General features: G+C 46.7%; 1 pseudogene; it reads right to left on the bottom strand.

Annotated features, from left to right (window-relative positions):
* Positions 1 to 841: 841 nt before the first annotated feature.
* On the bottom strand, positions 842 to 8,524 carry LOC132859431 (outer dynein arm-docking complex subunit 3-like; annotated as a pseudogene).
* Positions 8,525 to 9,817: the final 1,293 nt, after the last annotated feature.

The raw sequence follows: 9,817 nt of genomic DNA on the forward strand, positions 1-9,817 counted from the left end.
CCCCGGCAGCAGGGAACCACGGAACCTGGGTGCGGCAGCAGCGGAAAATGCAAGCCGGGCCCCGGGACCTCTCCCCCTCCACCGCCACCGGTTTTCGAGATCCCCACCCGGAACCACTTCGCCACCCTTCGTGAGACAGAACGCAACGCTGTGATCATCGGAGACTCCATCGTCCGCCACGTTCGTGTTACTGTGGCTAAAGGTAAGGCTCACTGCACAGGTACCTGGGATCATAAGCAGGAACACCGGAGCTGTGGTTCTTCATGCCGTCATTGATGGACTTAAAAATAAATACTCCAGCAGACAGAAAGTGTGTTTGTTAAATTAAATGATAGGAACAGCATAGTTAGCAATTTGGAAAACACAGAAAAATAAAGGTCTCCAGCTCACCGCCACAGATTCTGCGGGGATGTTTAAGGCTAAGTGGCAAAAAGGTTGAAGATTGAGTTGGTGTTTAATTTTTAAATGTTTTTTTTTTTTTTGTGTGGTGGTGTGCTTTGTTTATCTACTGTATGTATTTTAATTAATTAATTCATTCATTCATTTCCCTATGTATTCTTTATTCTTGAATTATATTTTATTATGTTTATTTGTTTATTATGGTAACACCATAAATCTATGGAAGGTTGCTCTGCATCTTGTCATCGAGTCAATGATGAGCTGCGACTGCTGTTTAAGGGACATCAAAGTGAAGATCTTCACAATCATCATCCTCATTGTCATCCTCTTCTACATAGAATGAGAGAAATCATCTGTGTGTGTGTATGTGTGTGTGTTTGTGTGTGTGAGTGAGTGTGAGTGAGTGAGTGAATGAGAGTGAGTGAGTGAGTGTGTGAGTCTCTTACTGGGTCAGTTTGGTGTCTCCTGAGTATTTCAGGTCCTGGTACTGAGTGTATAATGCGTCTCTCTCATCTGTCAGCTGCTGAATCTCATGCTCTTTCTGGTCCTTCATCTTCTCCATGTGTGTGTGTGAGAGTCACACTGAGATATAAACCTGTTTACCACCGCCTATACACACACACACACACACACACATGTATATACAAGCACACATTCTCCAGTTCAGTTTAGTGTCTGATACATGGTCATGTGACTGTAAAGATGCAGTAGAAATTAAAATCATGAACCATATCGTCCCTGTCAGGCGGAATCCTCGTAAACCGTTATTTTTCAGGAAATTAAAAAATGCCGTACCTTATCTGCAGTGCACAGGGTTTAGTCCGCATTGCAGTGGATTGTCTTGTGCTAAATTCCTGTCCTCAGACGAGCACAAAAACTAGCGGGGGCCAAGATTTTTTTTTCTTTGAGCCCAGTGTTTTGAAGACATTTACCTCAGAAGACGTGTTAATTCGTTGCGACTCTTCTTGAGGAGAAATATGCCGCGAAGCTCTCCCGCGGAGTGAGGAAGAGGTGGACAGTTGAAGTGTCCAATGGAGTTATGAGATTTGCGCTCAAGCTATTTTCAAGACTTTAGATTGGTTAATAACTTGTAAAAATAACAGACCCACGTGGGGACTGACCAATAGCATTGATATGTGAAAAAATATGAAATTGACCAAATTTGGACATACAAGGTTTCCGCCCGACAGCGATGATATGCAGGGCACTTCTGTGTGTGTGTGTGTGTGTGTGTGTGTAACCTGTGTGTTAATGTCTCCTGTAGCCTCAGTGATGCGTTTGAAAGCCTCCTTGAAGCTGGAAATGGTTCTGTTGTGCTCTCCTCATCCTGTTCCACAGCACTGGGCTTCACTGCTCAACTCACCTGTGTGCAGCGCAACCCTTTGGGCCTGACACACACACACACACACACACACACACACACAATAAATTATGACCAGGAGGAGGAGCTGTTTAAATTACATATCATACACCATCATTTCTAAAACGAGCAGTGTGTGTGTGTGTGTGTGTGTGTACATACCTTGGCTGAACTTTTTGCCTGATATGTCCTGGTGTACATTAGCTGAAGATCTCCGAGCTGCTGTTTCTTTTGAACAATCTCACCCTCCAACTCATCTAACTGAGACTGGAATGTCAGACTCTCCTCCTAATTCACACACACAGCTTACTGTAAGTCTGTATTCATATATGTGTGTGTGTGTGTGTGTGTGTCTTTGTGTGTTTGTGTGTGTGTGTGTGTGTGTGTGTGTGTGTCTGTTACCTGCAGGTGCTCCTTTATTGCTTGGAAGCTGTTTACGACGTGTTCAGCCTCCTGACATTTCAGCTCTGCTTTCTCTAACTGGTTCTCCAACACATGCAGGTTCTGTACACACACATACACACACACACACACCAAATATACACATCAACAAAGAAATTGACAAGATAAAGATAATCAGTAAGTAGAGGGAGGGGACTAGTAGGTGTGATGATTGATAGGGGGCAGGGCAAAAGTAGTGGCCTTTTTTTAGGGCTGCACATAAGCCAAGTCTACTTCATTCTTTGGATAAGGAACATTGTTACTGAACACATTACCGTTATATGTGTGTATGAGTATGATGTGTGTACTTTAATGGGTTTCCGTTACCGTGGCAACCCCATCAGACGGCAGGCCGGGTCTGGTGGTTCTCAGAGTGTTCAGTTCCTCCAGATGGTGGTGCTGTATGTTTGTCATGTGTTTCAGTACGTTCAGCTTTTTCATTTTCTCACTGACGTTCTGATCCAGAGCCTGCACTGCAGCCTACACACACACACACACACACACACACACACACATTTATCATAGAGAACTGGTGTCTGTATACTTACATGTGTGTATATACTTGATAACACTGTAACACACTGATTAAAATATTAGACTGTATGTAGGTGAGACTCGTTATATTATGGTGTGTGTTCTAACCTTCCCAAACATGTTCCTGTAGGCAGCCAACTCTGAGTTATGGGATTGAAAAGCGTCCCTGATGACCTGCTCATCTGCCTGCCTGCACACACAAACACACACACACTCAATACAGGGCCAGAAACTAATCACACAGTTGTGTCATGGATCATTTATTCCCATCATTCTAATCCTAGTAAAGTGGGCGTGTCCTTACAGTGAGCGCCTCGGCCAGTTTCCGGTGTTGGAGGAGAACGTCATGCCTCAACTGCATGATCTTCTCTTTGTTCTTCTGTATTAAACACTCTGAACTCTGACACTGCACCCTCTTCTCTCCCTTAATGCTCTCAAAATCACCAGAATTTAATTCTTTCTGGGGGCATGAGCCCAGACCCTCTACAAAGATCGGTCCCTGTGTACAATCAGTGAAGAGTGTGTCATTGTGTCTGTCTACAGGTTGTATAAGTGTGGTGTCTCAGATAGAAGGCTGTGCTGTTCTGACTTCAGCTCTAAGATCAAACCTGAGACAACTGAATGTGTCCTTTAATAAACTTGGAGTCTGCTTGCACTCTGCTCTTACATTTACATTATTTAGCAGACTCCCTTATCCAAAGTGACTCACGTTTTATTTCAGTTTATACAAGTGAGCATTAAGGGCCTTGCTCAGGGAGCCAGCAGTGGCAGCTTGGTGGACCTGGTATTTGAACTCATGATCTCCTGATCAGTAGTCCAACACCATAACCACTAGGCTACCACATCCCCCCACATGCTAAACATTACATGATGAACATTATCATAAAGTTAATCTAATTAATTAACTAATTATCATTAGTTCCAAAAATATTAGATTACCAGATTAGGAAATAAAACCAGTTTTAGAAAATGTCACTTTATTCTGTTTAATCAGAATTTTTCTAACAATTTTCTTTAATGCTGTTTTGTGCTCAGTAAAGTGTGTTGATGTAAAATTCATGTGAAGGCAGAAAACAGGGATTCAGACAGTCTACAAAAAGTCACAAATGAGTTCATGAGAGTGATTGTTAATGAACATTGTGTCTTCTCATTCCTGTAAAATTCACCTGAGTTTGTTCTTAAAGTCTGCACTTAAATATAAATGTAGAACAAGATCTAAATGACACAGTAGTGTCTGTTATTTAAAGCTCCTGTGATTGGATAAGAGCAGTGATGTGATGGGTAAAGATCTGCTCATTATCCTGTTAGAACTTGTGGAAGTTCTCATTTGTTCTAGTTAAATGTTAGAACACAGATGTTAGCAAGAATGAAGAAATGATTTATATTATATTATATTATATTATATTATATTATATTATATTATATTATATTATATTATATTATATTATATTATAACATATTATATCCCCTCCTTGAACCGCCACCTTATTGTGGTGGAGACGTTTGCGTGCCTGAATGATCCTAGGAGCTATGTTGTCTGGGGCTTTCTGCCCCTGGTAGGGTCTCCCAAGACAAACAGGTCCTGGGTGACGGGCCAGACAAAGAGCGGTTCAATACCCCTTATGAAGAAAGATACAGCAAGGTCCGTGAGCCAGGCCCGGGGTTGGGGCTCGCAAGTGAGCGCCTGGTGGCCGGGTCTTACCCCACGGGGCCCGGCCGGGCTCAGCCCGAAGGAGTGACGTGGGGCCGATCTCCTGTGGGCCCACTACCTGCAGGAGAAACCGTAAGGGGCTGGTGCAATGTGGATTGGGTGGCAGTCGAAGGCGGGAACCTAGGCGACCCAATCGCTGGACACGGAATCTGGCTCTAGGGACATGGAATGTCACCTCGCTGGGGGGGAAGGAGCCTGAGCTGGTGCGGGAGGTTGAGAGATACCGACTAGATATAGTTGGGCTTGCCTCCACGCACAGCTTGGGCTTTGGAACCCAACTCCTCAAGAGAGGCTGGGCTCTCTACTACTCTGGAGTTGCCTGCGGTGAGAGGCGGCGGGCTGGTGTGGGCTTGCTCATAGCCCCCCAGCTCAGCAGCCATATGTTGGAGTTTACCCCGGTGAACAAGAGGGTCGTTTTCCTGCGCCTTCGTGTCGGGGAGAGGTCTCTCACTGTTATTTGTGCTTACGGGCCAAATGGCAGTGTAGAGTACCCGACCTTCTTGGCGTCTCTGGGAGGGGTGCTGGAAAGTGCTCCGACTGGGGACTCAGTCGTTCTACTGGGGGACTTTAACGCCCACGTGGGCAGCGACAGTGACACCTGGAGGGGCGTGATTGGGAGGAACGGCCCCCCCGACCTGAACCCGAGTGGTGTTCTGTTATTGGACTTCTGTGCTAGTCACAGTTTGTCCATAACGAACACCATGTTCAAGCATAAGGGTGTCCATCAGTACACATGGCATCAGGACACCCTAGGTCGGAAGTCGATGATCGACTTTGTGGTTGTTTCATCTGACATCCGGCCGTATGTCTTGGACACTCGGGTAAAGAGAGGGGCGGAGCTGTCAACTGATCACCACCTGGTGTTGAGTTGGATCCGATGGCCGGGGAGGAAGTTGGACAGACTTGGCGGACCCAAACGTACTGTGAGGGTCTGCTGGGAATGTTTGGCAGAGTCTCCAGTCAGAGAGATCTTCAACTCCCAACTCCGACAAAGCTTCAAACAGATCCCGAGGGAGGTTGGAGACATTGAGTCTGAGTGGACCATGTTCTCCACCTCTATTGTCGACGCGGACGCGCGGAGCTGTGGCTGTAAGGTCTCCGGTGCCTGTCGTGGCGGCAATCCCCGAACCAGGTGGTGGACCCCGGAAGTAAGGGATGCCATCAAGCTGAAAAAGGAGTCCTATCGAGCCTGGTTGGCTCGGGGGACTCCGGAGGCAGCTGATAGGTACCAGAGGGCCAAGCGAGCTTCAGCCCGGGTGGTTGCAGAGGCAAAAACTCGGGTCTGGGAGGAGTTCGGTGAGGCCATGGAGAAGGACTATCGGTTGGCCTCAAACAAATTCTGGCAAACCGTCCGGCGCCTCAGGAGGGGGAAGCAGTGCCCTGTGCACACTGTTTACAGTGGGAGTGGGAATCTGCTGACTTCGACTGGGGACATCCTCGGATGGTGGAAGGAGTACTTTCGAGGTTCTCCTCAACCCCACCAACATGTCTTCCATTGAGGAAGCAGAGGCCGAGGGCTCAGTTGTGGACTCGTCGATCCCCCAAGCTGAGGTCACTGAGGTAGTTGAGAAGCTCCTCAGTGGCAAGGCACCGGGGGTGGATGAGATCCACCCTGAGTACCTCAAGTCTCTGGATGTTGTGAGGCTCTCTTGGTTGACACGCCTCTGCAATGTCGCGTGGCGGCTGGGGACAGTGCCTCTGGACTGGCAGACGGGGGTGGTGTTCCCTCTGTTTAAGAAGGGGGACCAGAGGGTATGTTCTAACTACAGGGGATCACACTTCTTAGCCTCCCCGGAAAAGTCTATGCCAGGGTACTGGAGAGGAGAATTCGGCCGATAGTCAAACCTCGGATTCAGGAGGAACAATGCGGGTTTCGTCCCGGTCGTGGAACACTGGACCATCTCTATACCCTCACCAGGTTGCTGGAGGGTTCATGGGAGTTTGCCCAACCAGTCCACATGTGCTTTGTGGATCTGGAGAAGGCATTCGACTGTGTCCCTCGTGGTGATCTGTGGGGGGTGCTCTGGGAGCATGGGGTCCGGGGCCCTCTGCTAAGGGCTGTCCGGTCCCTATATGACCGGAGCAGGAGTTTGGTTCGCATTGCCGGCAGTAAGTCAGACTTGTTCCTGGTGCATGTTGGACTCCGGCAAGGCTGCCCTTTGTCACCGGTCCTGTTCATTATTTATATGGACAGGATTTCTAGGCGCAGTCAGGGGCCGGAGGGAGTCCGGTTTGGGGACCACGGGATTTCGTCTCTGCTTTTTGCAGATGATGTTGTCCTGTTGGCTTCTTCAAATCAGGACCTTCAGCGTGCACTGGGACGGTTTGCAGTCGAGTGTGAAGCGGCGGGGATGAGAATCAGCACCTCCAAGTCCGAGGCCATGGTTCTCAGCCGGAAAAGGGTGGCTTGCCCCCTTCAGGTTGGTGGAAAGCTCCTGCCTCAAGTGGAGGAGTTTAAGTATCTTGGGGTCTTGTTCACGAGTGAGGGAAGGATGGAGCGGGAGATCGACAGGCAGATAGGTGTATCTTCTGCAGTGATGCGGTCGATATACCGGTCTGTTGTGGTAAAGGAAGAGCTTTGGGTCATGATTGAAAGGACAAGATTCCGGATACAGGCGGCCGAAATGAGTTTCCTCCGCAGGGTGGCTGAGTGCTCCCTTAGAGGTGAGGAGCTCGGTCACTCGGGAGGAGCTCAGAGTAGAGCCGCTGCTCCTCCACATCGAGAGGAGTCAGCTGAGGTGGCTTGGGCATCTGTTCCGGATGCCTCCTGGACGCCTGGGAACGCCTCGGTATTCCACCGGAGGAGCTGGAGGAAGTGTCTGGGGAGAGGGAAGTCTGGGTGTCCCTGCTCAGACTGCTGCCCCCCGCGACCCGGCCCTGGATAAGCGGTAGAAGATGGATGGAGGGATGGATTATATTATATTATATTATATTATATTATATTATATTATATTATATTATATTATATTATAATATTATAAACGGGAGAACGTTTAAACGTATAAACGTTTCTGTTGGAGCAGACCAGCATGTTGTTGATCATGAAGAACCACAGTCCACTTTATGGTAATTAATTCACATTTTTTTTTGTATTACGATTTAGACTTTGCACATTTATACTTATACTGTAGCTATTTTACAGTTTCTTATTGCTTTACTGGCATGATGGTTAGGATGCAATATTTCCAAAGCAAAAAAGATGAAATAAATCAGTGAGAAATAATAAGGTGTCAGTGTAGCGCAAACGTACAAGTGAGGGTTATGTGAGGATTATTTACATACTTAAAACATAAAAGAAGATAAATAACTTACAACAGAACAGGTTTGAAATAAAATATATAAAATGTATGTTACTTGTGTGCAGCTGTCCAGTGAAATATGGTCAGAGCTTTAAATGTAAAAATTTTCTGTATTTTTACTAACGTGTGTGATTGTGTTTATTCTAATATTAGTCTATTCTCTCATTAAGATGGCTGATAAAGGGGCTGGTTTAAGGACTTAGTTCTTGCGTTTTTCTGGCTTCGATTTGAAATACGTACACTCACATGTTCTCCCTCTCTCTCTCTCCTTCTCCCTCTCTCTCTCTGTCTCTCTCTGTCTGTCTCCCCCCTTCCCCTCCCCCCTTCCTCTCTCTCTCTCTCTCTCTCTCTCTCTCTCTCTCTCTCTCTCCTCCCTTCCTCTCTCTCTCTCTCTCTCTCTCTCACGTTTTGAAGACAGGCAAGAGTGACATTTCCACCCCCCCAGCAAACCCCCACCACCCAACAAAAAACCTTTTTCACCAGGATCACTGACCACATTTTAACCAAAAAGAAAGTATTTATTTAATTTCCATTTATTAATGTGCGTGTGTGTATGTAGTGTGTGTGTCTCTCCTCCCTCTCTCCCTCTCTCCCCCATCTCTCTGCGCATGCGTGAACGATGGGGCGGAGCATTGAGCATATAGTCGTCTTTCTTCTCCCGGTTATAAGGTTAGTGTGAGTGTTGTTTTGTGAGCATTAGCTCCGGGTTAAACAGCTTTGCACCGAGAAGCTATGGCTGGCCCAGATACTGAGAGCCTGGCGTTTCTCACCCCACGCCATGCTGTTAGAATAGACTCGAGTGTCAGTGTAGAGGAGTGTTGTTTATCTGTAGGGAAGCTAGTGGGCTGTAACAACATCCTAAATGAGCTATCAACACCAAACCCGTGACAGGTGTGAAAGAGGTCAAACTGAGGTCACAGTTCAAAAACCGCAGCGATTGGCCACTTGGTGGTGCTATAACGGAAAAATCACTAAAAACAGCCATTTTTTAAAAAAAAGCCCTCTAGCGCCACCAACAGTCCAAAAACCCAATTTTGTTCTGACTCGTAAGGCAAAGATTCTGATTCTGATTCTGACTCGGAGTGGGTGGGGCTTGTCTTTAAATGGGCGGGGCTTTAACAGGTAATAATTAATTTGTAATATTTATAACACTAGCTTACTACCTTTATGTTTTTATGAAATACAGCAAAAACGTGTCAGACACACAGTGTCTGGTTACTGGTTAGAGACAGCTGAAGGTTTAAAAAAGAAAAAAAATCTCCGACAGGCAGAGACGCAATGCGAGTCGCATTCTACCAAGCAAGCACCACGTCTGAACGAACCCAAGTTTACCAGAACTCTACTGGTTAGTAAGTACGTATTATTAACGTTACAACCCAAAGTAAAAAGCTGAAGAAACCCTAAACGTTAACGGAAAAGACCCGCGAACCCGAGTGACTGAGGGAGAGACAGAGAGCTGTTCTGTGTGTGACTGTGAGTGAGCAGAGCAAGACACAGCAGCACAATACATCTGTATGTGTGTAGGGGAGGGGCGCTGTGACTAGCCTATCACTGTATGGGAGGGGCGCTGTGACTAGCCTATAACTGTAGGGGAGGGGCGCTGTGACTAGCCTATCACTGTAGGGGAGGGGCGCTGTGACTAGCCTATCACTGTAGGGGAGGGGCGCTGTGATTAGCCTATCACTGAACGCTGACACAATCAGCTAGCCAATGATGATTTTCATACAATCCGAGCACACATATTGACTCGTATTACTCGTATAATACTCGTACTCGGCAGAAGTGCTTTATCCGTACCGGATACTCGTTTCAGCCAAGTATCCGGCTCATCTCTAATGGATATGACTTTGTTTATTTTAGGGAAAACTGGACGGGTGAGTACTTCACATGACATATGTTGTGGCACCCTCTGTAGCATGACATATGTAGCATGACATGACATATATTGTCATGTCAATCCAAAGGCCTTAAACGCTTGAACCCGGGAAATGCTGCTTGCAGCTTTAATTATTATTATTATTATTAGGGTTCAAGCACGAAGCGCTGTAAACCTATTGTTTTTGTTAGGATTTT

This window comes from Tachysurus vachellii, chromosome 16 (assembly GCF_030014155.1).
Source record: "Tachysurus vachellii isolate PV-2020 chromosome 16, HZAU_Pvac_v1, whole genome shotgun sequence".
Classification (NCBI taxonomy): domain Eukaryota; kingdom Metazoa; phylum Chordata; class Actinopteri; order Siluriformes; family Bagridae; genus Tachysurus; species Tachysurus vachellii.